General features: G+C 37.5%; 1 protein-coding gene and 1 long non-coding RNA gene across 8 annotated transcripts in view; one reads left to right on the top strand and one right to left on the bottom strand.

The window, feature by feature from the left end:
- Positions 1-2,375: 2,375 nt before the first annotated feature.
- The window catches only part of LOC106869923 (retinaldehyde-binding protein 1), a 42,064-nt gene continuing 28,982 nt past the window's right edge, over positions 2,376-15,457 (top strand). Inside the window, exons 1-3 of one of the 7 annotated variants that reach the window (XM_089365911.1) lie at positions 2,669-3,101; positions 11,768-11,795; positions 12,123-12,180. The gene's annotated coding sequence lies outside the window, so the exon portion shown is untranslated. Of the gene's footprint in view, positions 3,102-11,281; positions 11,796-12,122; positions 12,181-13,887; positions 14,042-14,959; positions 15,099-15,457 lie in introns of those variants that run through there. The other 6 variants (XM_089365910.1, XM_089365909.1, XM_089365907.1 and 3 more) reach the window with 6 other exon arrangements.
- On the bottom strand, positions 10,147-12,512 carry LOC128249844 (uncharacterized). The gene is made up of 2 exons (XR_008265965.2): positions 12,001-12,512; positions 10,147-10,513 (listed from the first exon to the last, which is right to left on the bottom strand). It is a non-coding gene; the product is annotated as an uncharacterized LOC128249844 (long non-coding RNA).

A 15,457-nucleotide genomic window follows, 5' to 3' on the forward strand; every position in this document is an offset into this window, starting at 1 on the left:
TCACCTCATTGGCGATTACACAACCTAAAATCTGAGGTTATTGCATCAGCAGTCAGCTTCATCTGGATTTGCGTCTGTGGCTTTCATGATTGCAGCTGTGCCTTCCAACCCAATTAGGCACTGGAAAGTCACCTCACTGGCAATTGCACACTCTAAAACATTAGGCCTAATAAGGCTTGCACATCACCTCACAGACCCTTCCTACCCTACTGATACAATCCAGGGTAAGCTATCCAGTGCCAATACAAATCTAAGACTCAGGAATGTGGGAGAGCCATGATTTAAAGTGTTGTCTCACAGTTGCTGACAGTAAACTTCATTTCTTCCCCTGACCAAGGTTTTAGCTGGTTAGCCAGACTTCGTTCTCACTGAGTTGTCACTAAGTGACTGAACTCGTTGAGTCATCACCGAAGTGACTAACTGGTTAAGTCGTCACCATGTGACTGAACTCACTTTTTGCTTGGGGTTCTTGCTTTTATAACTATCCAGAAGGATAGACATATCATTGAGAACAATAGATTTAGTTGGTGGTCTTGTTATCTCTATTCTAGCTTTTGGTGAAATAGAAGAGGTTAGAAAGGGTCAAGTAGTGAAGACATTGTTTAGGCCTAGCTAAAGGCATCTGGCATATGTAAAACTGCTGTCAGAGAAAAACCATTGTTCCACCATGGGAAAAGTTCTGTTGAATTGTTAATTTAAATTTGGCTATGGTGGATCGAATCCACTTCATGCATGCAAGATTCACTATATATACATATGGAATACACACATACACCACAGACACATAAACAGTAACGAATACAAGTACATGCATACACAGTTATGCACATGCTAACCTATCCATATACATACATGCATAAGCCAAGCAGGCATGCACATGCACATATACATACATGCATAAGTGCATGCACATATACATACGTATGTGCATACATATGAGCATGCATGCATACATACATATGTGTATACTAACATGCGTGCGTGCATACATACTTACATACATGAAGGGCTTCAGCACAGTTTCTGTCTACCTCCTTCTCTTCTTAAAGTATTGATGAACCAATGCACTTGCCAATAGTGCTACGCCGTAGCTTCGAACCTAGAACTACTGGTTTACAAAGCCAACCTCTTAACCACACACCTATGCTTCTGCCGAGACGTTGGCTTCAATCAATATGACGTAATTAAATGGACATAACATCCATTATGATGCTTAGTTTAAGTAGTACTAGACACTTCTATTTTGCATCCCTTATGGGGGCTTAGAAAGTTAAGTCCCAGTAATATTTTGGAGTAATTTTCTTTGACTATATCCACAATAAGAACGTGGTATTCTTATATTGCCAAAAGACATCGTTGTTACGCATTCTATGATGTTTGTAATAATATATTTTATTCTGTCGACTATCTGTTTGAAAACATTATGATTACAATCCAGTTAGGATTAATTATAATTATTATAATTCTTGTAGGTGTTTGTTTTCTTAGTTTTTATTAAAATAAATGTACAGTTGTTAATTTTCTTTCAAAAATACGATCATTAACATTTTAAAACCCTTTAGATTGTATATCTAAGTAAATACAGCTGATTCATGAATGGGTTTATATTTCGGGTATGTGGAGCGCATGATGTACGTAGAAGTAACAGAACGGAATAAAAATAACAAAAATGAATATATAAAAAAGGCGATTCTTTACCAAGAGATCCTCCTTTTGCCTCTAATCTTTGGGAGAAGGTTCCCTCGAAATCGTAAAGCCACGTCAGCTGTCCAGCTTGCAGTTACAGGTTACAAACCAACCTACATGTGTGAATGTGTGTGAGTATCAGGTGCCGGCAAAGTGGTCAATATTGACCCCTGAATGTGTGCGTGTAAGGGTTTTATGTGGCTAGCCAAGGGGGTCTAGAAATATTAAATATTCCGACTATATCAATATAATATGACTGAATTTTTATTGTTCGTTATCAATTTCAACGTATTTTCACTAAAAAAACGACAATGACACCACAAAGAAGGAAGAAAGAATTGTTTTTTAACCAAGAACATTTTTATTAATAAAGTATACCTTTTAAATTAGCATATTCTGAGTTCAAATTCCGCTGAGGTCGACTTTGCCTTTCATCATTTCGAGGTCGATAAAATAAGTACCTGTTGCGTACTGAGATCGATGCAATCGATTTGCTCGCTCTCTCGAAACTGCTGGTCTTGTGCCAAGATTTGAAATCAATTTTAGTTTAGAATTTTTCTAGGTGCGGTCGATAATTTTATAACGATTCCATGAAAGGGTCAATGATAGAACAAATTTGCTGACCCCTGAAATAACATATATCCTTTCTATTATAGGCACAAAGCCTGAAATTTTAGCAATGGTAGTGGTGGTGATAGGGTCTAGTCGATTACATCGATCCCAGTGCTCAGCTGATATTTATTTCATCAAATTCTGAAAGGATGAAAGGCAAAGTCAACCTCAGTGGAATTTCAACTCAGAATGTAGAGATAGATGAAATTACCGCTAAGCATTTTGTCCGGCGTGCTAACAATTCTGCCGGATGAAATGCCGCTAAATAGCTTGTCCGGCGTGCTCAAGACCCTGATACACACACACACACACCTGTGTGTGTGTATATATATATATATAGATATATAGATATATGCATGTATATATGTGTGTATATATGTATACACACACACATGTGGAAATAGAGTAAAAGATAGCTAGAATCTTGCACCAAACATTGTACTTTCTTCCATCTTTCTCTCTCTCTCTCTATTTTCTTACACACTAACTTTCTCTTTAACCTTTTCCGCCTTCCTCTTGCTTCATTAAACATGCTTCTGTTCTCCATGCTGCATCAATATTTATACTTAGTTCGCTAACAGAGGGCCACCACTACCACTATCACTACCACTACCACATCTGTACACCACACAGCATCACTTCTCTGCACCACGCAACACTATATATATATCAGCGGTTGCTTCGGTGAGTGTTTTTTCGACCGGGTTTTCATTTCGGCATATAACAATAACGTGACTATGTTGAACTTTAATGATAGCTGACACCTGTAACTTCTGCGCTACAAAACAGACACACACTATCAGGTGAGAAAATAGTTTTCTTTTCATTTATTATTTTTTTTCTAATGATACACCATAAAGCCAAGCCTTTGCGGACGTGACCCCTAAGGTAATCCCATAAACCGGCCTTAGCTAACTTTAATATATTTATATATATATCGATAGATAGATATGATTACGCAAGAACAAAACAATACAAAAATACCGCAAGTCGTCATTCAATGTTGACATTGCAGTAGCCGTAGTGGCTACTTATTCCACAAGCGCCTTCAATCCTCCTCACCTTTCTCGTCCTCTTCCTCATTACCCCATCTCCTCCTCCGCACGTCGTCGCCATCATCATCATCATCATCATCAAACTCGAGCCCAACGTCATCGTCGTCGTCATCATCATCGTCATCATCATATCCTGTAGGCCCTCTGCATTCATTAGCAACACTGTCTTCCTCGTCATCACCATTAAGATTAAAAAAAAAAAAAAACACTTTTGTTTATGGTGTGGGCTGGAATAAGTTCACCGAAATTATCAGTTTTCTGTACTTATATGATAGTAAAACACCACGCGCGCGCACACATACACATTATATATGTATATTTCTAACCATGTTGTTTCAGGTTCAGTCCCACTACATGGCACCCAGGGCAAGTGTCTTCTAGCATAGCCTTGGGATAACCAAGGCCTTGTGAGTGGATTTGGTAGGCGGAAACTGAAAGAAGTCTGTCATATATATATATATATATATATATATATATATATATGTATGTTTGTATGTATGTATGTATACATGTATGTATGTATATATGTATGTATATATCTATGTGTGTGTCTTTGTGTCTGTGTTTGACCCCCTATCACTACTTGACAACTGGGGTTGGTGTGTTTATGTCCCTGTAACTTAGCAGTTCAGCATAAGAGACCAATAAAATAAGTACCAGGCTTAAGACATAAGTCCTCAGGTTGATTTGTTCGACTTCAAAGCCCTTCAAGGTGGTGCTCCAGCATATATGGCTACGATCATATATGTATATGTTTGTGCGTCTGTGTTTGTCCCCTACCCTCACTTGACAACTGATGTTGGTGTGTTTGTGTCCCTATAATTTGGCGGTTCAGTGGATGAGACTGGTAGGAGGAGTACTAGGCTTACGAAGAATAAGTCCAGGTGAGCTGTCCCATGATTAAAAATGTTCGTCCTTGTTACATAATTTGTCATGAAGATTCTGCTTAAGAATTAAATTAAGGGTGCATACATGTCCATGGAATACTCAGCCACTTTATGTTAATTTCAGAGTAAATAACTCAGTTGATTGAACAACTGGTCGATGTATTAGCTCTACTTCCAAAAATTTATACTACCATCTACTAACCTGAAAATGCATCATTTCTTCTCTTTTATGTTTTTTACCACTATCACATTATCATCTGCTCCTCTGAATTAGCAGGTTAGCAAGTTCTGGGCCACTTTCACTCAATGTCCCTGAGAGAACTGCCTAGGTATTGGGGTCTGGTCTCTGTTCTGGAAATAAATTCCTTCTACCACTAAAGAAAACCCTAAATTAGGTCATAAGCATTGCCCTTTCTCCTCTGACTGAGCTCTTAAATAAATAAATAAAAATGTATCAAAATAAATTTTGTGAAAGGATTCTCTTGGACTTTTATCTTACTTATATAGATCAATGTAATCATATTCTATTCTCTCAACACTGTTTATCAAAGACAAACTAAACTCTCATAGATAACTACATAGATCTGTGGATGCATATATACACCCATACATATTCATACAAGCATAAGCACACACTTGTAAGGATACAAACCCACATATACAGATATACATGTGCAAATATCTGACTTCTTTTTACACTTACAAATTTACTCATACATACCATGTATATAATACACACACACGTGTGTGTGTGTGTAACTAATATATATGTATATAGGGTTCACCAAAGTCCCAACTGGTGAAGCACTATTTGGTGATTCAAGAAAAATTAGTGACAGACACCCATCTAAAAGAATGCACTAGTATACCAATAATAAAACTTGATGGAAATGTTGACCTTCTGTGTAGACACTACCTATTTCAGTATGGACACTGATATATATTGACAAGAAGAGGGTTTAGGTATGGGTTCACCATTATCACCGATAATAGCCAATATATACATGGAATACTTTGAGAATTTGGCTTTAGGATCAACACCACTAAAACCAACCCTATGGCTGCGATATGTTGATGACACCTTTATACTCTGGGCCCACCAGGAAGATGTCCAAGTTCTGTTAGATCATGTGAACTCAATAAAGCCATCCATACAGTTCACAATGGAAAAGGAAAAAGACAATCAGCTAGCATTCCTGGACGTATTAATAACACGCACCAAGTATGGATTCAGGACATCTGTATACCACAAGCTGACCTTCACTGGACGATACCTTAACTTCAATTCCCACCATCCATACAGTGTAAAGAGAAGGATTGCTCAATGCCTAAAACATCGAGCAAAGAATATAAGCAATGATCGTGATACCCACCACATAGAAATGATCAAACTCAGTAACAATCTATTAAGCAACAACTACTCCAAAAACATACTATCTACTCCAATTATGAAGAAAAGAGACGATGAAACCAATAAACTGTCCATAGTCTGTCTACCCTATGTGAAAGGCTTCTCCGAAAAGATACAAAGGATATGCGGCCCATATGACATCAGGACAGTATTCAAGAGTAATACAACACTTTGCAAATATCTCCTTCGAGTAAAACCACCAATAGAAGAGAATATGACCAAAAACTGCGTGTACTCCATCCCATGCAGCTGTGGTAGGTTATACAAAGGCGAAATATGCTGTTCCCTCAAAATAAGGGTAGACAAACATCGCAAAGCTGTGACACGAGGAGATATTGATTAATCGAGTATAGCTGATCATGTATGGAAAAATGGAGACCACCTCCACCTTTGGGATGAAGTTAAAATAATAGACAGAGAACACCACTGGAAAATACAAAAACTAAAAGAAGCAGCACATATGCTAGAACACAACAACCTCCTAAGCAGACTGAGTGCAGATATGAATAAGCAGATATGAACAGCATATGGGAACCGGTATTAAGGAAGGATAGGAAAATATTAGATTTATAAGCCCTAAAAATCTACTCCATAATTGCCAATGGGCATATGGCATAGAAGTTAAGAGTATGGGCTACTAACCCCAAGATTCCGAGTTCGATTCCTGGCAGTGACCTGAATAATAATAATAATAATAATAATAATAATAAATTGAAAAATACCTTAGGAATGGGAACCAAGGTTCGAAATTTCTCCAAGACACCTGATGAAGGCTGGAAGGTATATCAGCTGAAACGTTGTGTTACCAACAAACAAGATGAGGACAAATATCCGTCAAATGTAAATAATGTACATATTTCTTCATCTCTTAAATATAGAACTGTATGTACACAGGGTGTTCAGGCTAAATTTGATAGTTTGCATAAAAAGAAATGAAAACAATATCCTGTCCAAAAATAAAAGTATTTTAAAAATCAAAAAGTATCAACTAGATAAAAGATGGTTCTGGAACATGGCACATCTGTTTCTCACTGTGTCCCTGGGAAGATCTTCAAACACCTTCTTGCTTTTGGCCACCAGCTTGGCTTTGGTGTTGCAGGCAAAGTGGTTGGTGTGCTTCTCAACTGCATCACCCACATATAGTAATCCACTTGGAGGAATTAAGAAGCCAGAAATTCGGGCTGGTGAAGTCCTAGAAATTCTTTGACAACAACTTTTGAGTCTTTCTGGAGGTGTGGCAGGGAACCAAATCGTACTGCCACATATATGGCCTTCCAGTAGCAATCCTCTCCAGTTAAGGTTTGACCACAGTCTCCTGTAGTTTCACACAGCCATCTGAATTGAGCCTAATGTCCTGTTCAAAGATGTGGAGAGGAATTCCAGTGTGTGGAAGCAGTCAGAGTCACTAGTGTAGCTGGTGTGTGTGTGTGTGTGTGGAGGGGGGGAGTCTGCCTAGGGTGGCACTTTTGGGTCTGCTGTAGGCAATATGTGTTTTTAGTGGGATCCGGGGGTGGCAAATGGAAGAGCTGCCCCTGGCGGAACACACTTTAGCTATGCTAGTTTGTTTACATTGAGCAGTAGTCATGATGTTGGCATTTTGACACCCAGCACAAATCATTAATGATACAGGTAACTCTTTTCCAGTATTCAGATGGCTTCTGGTCCTTCATGTTAGCTAACTTTTTCTCAACTACAACTTTAATCAGAAACTATTTAGAAGCTTGTCATATGTAGATGCGTGTATGTGTATGTGTGTGTATATGTGTATGTGTTTGTATGTGTGTGTGTGTGTTTGTATGAGCATGTATTTGTATGTTGTGTGTTTATTTATATGTGTATGTGTGTATGTTTGTGTGTGTGTATGTGTGTGTCTGTGTGCCTTTCCTTACTTGGTAACTGGTGTCAGTAGATAGGTTTACATCCTCATAACTTCGTGGGTTCAGCAAAAAGAGATTGATAGAATAAATATCAGGCTTACAAAAAGTACTGTGGTTGATGTGACCAACTAAAACACTTCAAGGCACTTCATGTGACCCCTACATGACTGCTTGATGTGAGCCCCACATGTCCATTTTATGTGCCCCCCACATGACCGTTTCATGTGCCCCCACATATGACCACTGCATGTACCCCCCACATGACCACTTCATGTGCCCCCCATATGACCACTTCATATGACCCCCCACATGACCATTGCATGTACTCCCCCACATGACCACTTCATCTGCTCCCACATGACCACTGCATGTTCCCCCCACATAACCACTGCATGTGCTCCCCACATGACCACTTCATGTTCCCCCCACATGACCATTTCATGTGCCTCCCACATGACCACTTTGTGTGCCTCCACATGACCACTTCGTGTGACCCCCCTCCACATGACCACTTTGTGTGTCCCTTACATGACCACTTCATGTGCTTCCAACATAACCACTTCATGTACCCCCTGCCATTTGACCACTGCCCCATGACTGAAACTAGTGAAAGACTAAAAGAGTAGTTACTGTACTTATTTATTCATTGTCAACTGGAATTCAGATGTTTTTGCATGTTTTTTTTGTTTGTTGTTTTATCACTTCAGAATAATGAATTATCCTAACCGTATTCTTTCTGTATCTCATCCCAAAATAGCTTTGTCTTCTTTAATAAGGAAGCGTTGGTTGGCTTCTTCTCAAAAGGGTTCAGGAATCCAAACTCAGAATCTTGCGATAACAGAAGTCTAACAGTGCAAATTATATATTTATAGTCTCTATTGACTGTGTCCTCACCACAACCAATTAAAATAAAAATGCAAAAAAGAAAAAAAAAATGGAATTTATATTTATTTACAGCGTGTTATTTTGTGGTGAGAGGTCATTGCACTTTAATTAAAAATATCAATGATTACATGGGAAATCAACAAATGGTTTTATTCTTGCTAGTAAAATTTTAGATAAAGATTATTGTATATTATGATATATGAGATTAGCATTATCTAACATTAATACATGTAGTTAAAACATGAGTACAGAAACACTATGTTTCCATCTTTATTTTAAACTGGAAAAAGGGAGAAAAAAAAAACGTCCCTTTGACTGGTCTCCCTTATTGGTCTTCAGCTATACTCAATAGGTTTACTCAATCATACCAACCTTGGTATTTATTTCAGGTTTGTAATTATTTAATCGGCCTCTATTAATTAAACTACTAAGTTACAGAATGTAAAAGGGACAGCACACTAATTTTTTGGACAGGTAAAATTTATTAAAACAGATACAGACCCAAACACACATACACACATCAATTGGGAATAGTGGTTAGGACTAGTGTTTATAAGGGTTTGATTTCTGGACTAGACAACACATTGTCTTCTTGAATAAAGAGCACTTTACATTTAAATCCAGTCTGTTAAGCTGTAATGAGTACAAAGCTGAGTGCTGGTGCAGCTGCTTCTCTCTCAAGCTGTTACATCTTTGATGTCACAATGAGTCAAGTGTTGGTATAGCTGTGTGAGTTTTTATTTAATTCTTCCTGTGCAGAAATGTACCTGAGTTGAAATGCACATTCTTAAACCACAATCCTTCTCTTTACTTAGTAATTCAGTGCTCACTATATCAGCAAATGAACTTATTGAGTCAATGGTGAATGTCACTGGATGCTGAGGAGATGAACAGTCAACAGCTGCCAATGGCTAGAATCAACCATTTTAGTTAATGAACTACTGCTTTAATCTCTTGTTGAACAGGTACCTCACTGGTCAGGGGGCCTAATTCTGATCTATGATGGCTGTGGTTTGCTATCAATAAAAAAAAATGGCACTCCTTCAGTTATGACAATGAGTGTTCCAGTTGGTATGATCAATGGAACAGCCTGCTCATGAAATTAACATGCAAGTGGCAGAGTACTCTACAAACATGTCTACCCTTAATGTAGACTTTTTGTGAGATTCAGTGTGATAGAGAATGTGACAAGGTTGGCCCTTTGAATTATGGGTACCACTCATTTTTACCAGCTGAGTGGACTGGAGTAATGAATGTGAAATAAAGTGACTTGCTCAAGGATGCAATGCATCATCAGGAACCAAACTCATGACCTGACAATCATGAGCAAAATACCCTAACCACTAAGCTAGGGTTTCTCAATCATTTTTATCTATGGACCTCTTTGAAATACTGTTTTATTCTGGTGGATCCCCATAATCATTCAATGTTTAAAAACTAATTTTATAGATACTTCTTCCAAAATTCCCATTTTATTTTTCATACTTCAACTTGTGAAAGGTGAACAGGAGTGGCTGTGTGGTAAGTAGCTTGCTTACCAACCACATGGTTCCGGGTTCAGTCCTACTGCATGGCACCTTGGGCAAGTGTCTTCTGCTATAGCCTCGGGCGACCCAAAGCCTTGTGAGTGGATTTGGTAGACAGAAACTGAAAGAAGCCCGTCGTATATATATATATATATATATATATATATATATGGGAGAATATACAAATAATAACAACAGACGAGGACAGGTGGTGTAAATAACAAAAGTATATATTAGTATGACGCTCGGGAATACGGAAAGTCTTTGACGTTTCGAGCTACACTCTTCAACAGAAAGAATACGGAGACAAGGAGAAAAACACGGAGAAAAAAAATTGAATAGTGTTCAGTCAACGGTCAATCATAATATATATATATATATATATATATATATGCATATGTTTGTGTGTCTGTGTTTGTCCCCCCCAACATCACTTGACAACCGATGGTGGTGTATTTACATCGCTGTCAGTTAGTGGTTTGGCAAGAGAGACCGATACAATAAGTACTAGGCTTACAAGGAATAAGTCCTGCTCGACTAAAGGTGGTACTCCAGCATGGCTGCAGTCAAGCGACTGAAACAAATAAAAGAATAAAAGGAAGAATAAAATTAGTGAAAGAAACTGAGCTGTTTCTTGCAATAAACATATCGAAATCAACATTTTTTTATGGCCCCTTAAAATACTATTGTGGATCTTAAGCCATGCACCTGTTGCCAATAGATAAATACCTATATGGCTCTGTGCATCGATTTTCCAGGGGGCCTATAATGTAGCTGAGACTGCCCTGGATTATGGGGGTTGTTGTATTCAATCCCTTTATATTCAGAGTTCAAATCTTGGCAAGGTCTGCTTTGCCTTTCACCCCCTTGAAGTTGAGAAAATAAAGTATCGGTTAAATACAGGGGTCAATATAGTTTGACTCTAACAACCTTTCCCCCTAAATCTACAGTAATACACTTTGAGATGTTGATGGTGGTAGTGGTAGGGAGGGGAAAGGTAATGCTCCTTCTCAACGTTCTCTTTCTCCCCCTCATATTCCTCTTCCTGTTCCTCCTCTTCTCTATGACAAATAGCTAAATAAATAAATAATTGAAACAATATACGAATTATTATCAGTCCTAAGTCACATGTTTGAAAGCGACAGCCACCAAACTATGTCACTAGAACTAGATACACCTTTATATATATATATATATATATATATATACATACATATATATATATACATACATATATATATATATATACATACACATATACATATATATATATATATATACATATATACACACACACACATACATACAAACACATACATACACATGTATATACATACATACACGTTTGTGTGGAATGGTGGTGGTGGTTGTGTGTGTGTGTGTGTGTGTGTGTGTGTGTAATAGATGTATTGCCTTGAAGGGCTGAGAGATAAATTAACAGAAAAACTGAGAAGAGAAAGAGAGGGAAGAGGGCAAACTGATAAAGGAACAAATTGAAACTGTGAAAGAGAGGGAGAGAGGGAGAGAGAGAGAGAAAGTGGGAGAAAGTGAGATATATCTGTTATTATATATATATATATTACCTGTGAACTGCCATATTTTTGGTAGGGAGCTAGTGATAACTGGATTAAGGTACCTCACACAACAAAACTCTCTACACATACACACATGTACACTGATATTAAGACTACATTTGCATACACACACACATTCACGCATATAAATAGAGAAACACACTTTCACACACATACAAACACACCATAAAGAATCTCTACCGGAAGAGTAGGGGAGATTAAACTGATGCTGCCTACTTTCATATTTTGTTTAGGCACCCTTCATCTGCAAACCTTGGAAAGGTAAGTAAACACTCCTTACATCATCTCTGTTCTTCTATAGAGATTACATTTATTACATTTGACCTTTTTTAATTAAACACACACACATCATGTGTATGTGTGTATTTGTATAGATATATATATATATATACATATATATATGTAAAGAATAAAAAGTTTAGGAAGGTATAACAATGCAATATAGAACAAAAAATGGACTGTATACCTGTTGTAACTTGGTAAACTGTAGTCCGATGATATTTCGGAATTAGAATTCCTTCTTCAAATCTTAATTTGCTGGAGTCTCTGCTATAAACTGTTTTCCACCGGTTTTTCTTTTTTCTGAAGCGTCTCAGGAGTGGTCTCACGAAGCTTCTTCCGGAATTCCTCATGAGAAGTGCGTGAGGTTGGCTGTTTCAATCTCGTGTGTGTTGTGTTGATACATCTGTGGCGCTGCTTCTAAGTTATGTGTTATACGTGCAGCTTCTCTTTTTTTTTCCCTTTTTATTTTATTTTATTTTATTTTATTTTATTTATTTTTTTTTTTTGTTGTAAACAATATATGAGCATGTTATTAAGAATTAACCTACACACATCCAGATGTAGCTAAATAATATATTGATTACCAACTTCCATCCTGTTGTTAATTTGGGGTCCTAGTTTGTGTATGAGTAAAGCTTCCTTGATTCTTAAATTACCCAAATTTCTTTCATTGGCCTCAATTGTGACTGTTATACTTTTATCAGTGTTCCGGCAACTATCTAGATGTTTTCTGAAGGAGGAGGCTCTCGTGTTCAGATGTTCTTTGATGTGGACGTGTAATGGTCTTGTTGTGCTACCCACATAGAACTTGTTGTATTTGTTACATTGTATTTTATACACAACATTTACCCACTGGCATAAATCTGTGTCATGGATGGAACAATTTGTTAATGTGCATTGATTGTTGTCCCTTATTAGTTTCTTTGCGAGGTGTCCTCTCAGAGAGGAGCCGGAGTGAGCTAGTTGTATATCTAGCCCTTCTCTTCGTATGGCTCTTCGGATCGCTGTAGTTATCCTCTCGCTAAAATGGGGCATTTTAAGGAAGCATGTGTTGCTGGGTTTTCTATGTGTTCGGCATATTGGTCGTCTTGGATGCTTAAGCCGATTTACAATGGATCTAGGATATCCGTTGGTTTTCAATATATCTAGGAAGCGTGTAGTGTGGGTCACCTTGTCCTCCATTCTGCTGCATTTGCCTTGGATGCATGCAAGTTCGTTTCTGGCGTATCCTATTTTGGCACCGAGTGGAAGTGCTGAATTGTATTGGACAAACATATCTCTACTGACTGCTTTCCTGTAGAACTCAGTGTGGATCTCCCCTTCTTCCGTTATATTCAGTTTGAAATCAAGTAATGATAGTGATCCAGTGATGTTGGGATGTTCTATAGTGAACTTTATGTTCATGTCCATGTTATTGAACGTTGTGAATATTCTTTCAGCCTCTTCACGTGAGGTTGTGAGTATGAGGATGTCATCTACGTTCCTGGTGAAGAAGGTGCATGAGCGGCAGATGTTGAGTGCTCGACGTTCTAGATGGTTCATATATGTGATGGCTAGTAGGCCCGAGAGACTGGATCCCATGGGGAGACCTGTTGTCTGTTTGTATATATGGTCCTGGAAAGTGAAGTAGGTGTTGTCCACGATGATGGACAAAAGTTGGTGGATATCAGCTGTGGTAAGTCCAAAGCATTCGGTGCTGGACGTTATTATGCAGTCAGTCAATAGGTTGACCGCTGAGTGTGCTGGTACCGTTGTGTACATTGAGACAACGTCAAAACTAAAGGCATATCTGTTTTGCCTGAGTTGGTCTAGGGGTAATTGGTGTAGACTTTTAATGACTTCGTCGGAGTTCTTGACGTGTCCCGGAAAGGTGGAGAGTATAGGTTTCAAGATGTGAGAAAGTAACCAGGATATTTTATATAGAGGTCCTTCTACGCTGGAGACGATGGGTCTAATCTGGGTCGTGTTGCTATTCTTGTGTGTTTTAATGAGGTGATAAAATCTAGGCAATCTACTGTTCTTTGTGATGAAGTTGTTCTTGAATTTATTATGTATTTGTCTCCGTCTACAGATGTCAGTCCATGCGGTATTAATTCGGTCCTCAATCCTGGTCGCAGTTATATCGGTCACTTCAGAATATAGTCTGTCATTGCTTAAATGTTCTTGAGCCAGTCTATCATATATTTCATGAGAAATCACGCAGATTTCTTTTCCTTTATCTGATGGTAAGTATACAAGGTTTTTGTTTTTTAGTTTAGCCAGTGTTTTATGTTGCGCCTTGGTTAAATTTGGGGTTATATGCGATTCCTTCCTCAAGATGTTGGAGATAGACTGTTTCAATCTGGATAGTTTGTGGTTGAGTTCTTGGTTGGTTGGGGGAGGGTGGAGTGGGTGGTCTAATTGGTACGTAGGAAATTTGACGGGTGTGTTGTTCTTCTTTATTACCGACAGCCATTTGAGTTGGTATGCTGTTCGACAAAAGTTGGCTTCCAGGTCGAATAAGATTTTTTCATTCGGCTGTTGGCTCAAGATAAATTTAGGTCCCAGGCTGAGAAGTTCTAGTTCTTCATGGGAGAGTGACCCACCCAAGTCTGTGACTAGGGATTTTGTTGTTGATGGTGTGTTGGTGTCTTCGGTGTTAGTGTTATCTCGTTGTGTGGACGTGTCCTGTTCATCTGTGTTGGTGTAATAGGCCGAGTTGTGTTGGTATTTGGTACAAAGCCACTGGAATTTAAGTTTGAAGCGTTTCTTCTCTTGGTCAATGCAGTGGTGGTAGCATCAGTCATATATATATATGCACTTATACATATATATATACATACATACATGCATATATGTGCAATTCCAGCACCTCTTACTTCTTTGGAGTAGAGTGCACATATATTTCGAATCATATGTAGGAATTAAAGGAACTTTTGTTTATATGCGTTTTGCTCCATTTATTATTATTCTTTATATATATATATATATATATATATATATATATATATATATATATATATATATATATATATATATATATATATATATATTTATATATATATATAATCCCTGCGATAGGTGGAAATCGGCAAAGTGGAGACAGTACTGTACTGTATATATATTTTTAAAAATTATTTTTATAATTTCTATATATTTATTTTATTATACATGCAAAACAATACCATGGAGGAATCGCTGTAAGCTTAAATAATAAACTGCGATGGTGTGGGATTACTGTACAGCTATATTCCAGGGGTGTGACAATTTCAAAGAATAAGAAAATCGAAGACAAATTTGAAAGTAAATAAACATTTATTTCATTGTTGTTAGTCTGACAAAATATATTTTGTTGGACTAATGATTACAGATTAAATGCTCATATATATACATGCATACATACATACATATATATATATTTGTATGTATGTCCGTACGAATACATATATGCATGCATACACACACACATATATACATATAAATGTACATGTGTGCCATAAATATCGCCATCCGTTTAGAGAAAAATTTGTAGTTTAGAATCAGTAGTTCTTTGACTACTATTTCTAAATTTTCAGTATGTTGGAGAAGCAACTCAATGCTAATCCCTGTATATTTATGATTATATATATATATATATATATATATATATATATATATATATA

This window comes from Octopus bimaculoides, chromosome 18 (genome assembly GCF_046866305.1).
Source record: "Octopus bimaculoides isolate indiv1 chromosome 18, ASM4686630v1, whole genome shotgun sequence".
In the NCBI taxonomy this organism is placed as follows: domain Eukaryota; kingdom Metazoa; phylum Mollusca; class Cephalopoda; order Octopoda; family Octopodidae; genus Octopus; species Octopus bimaculoides.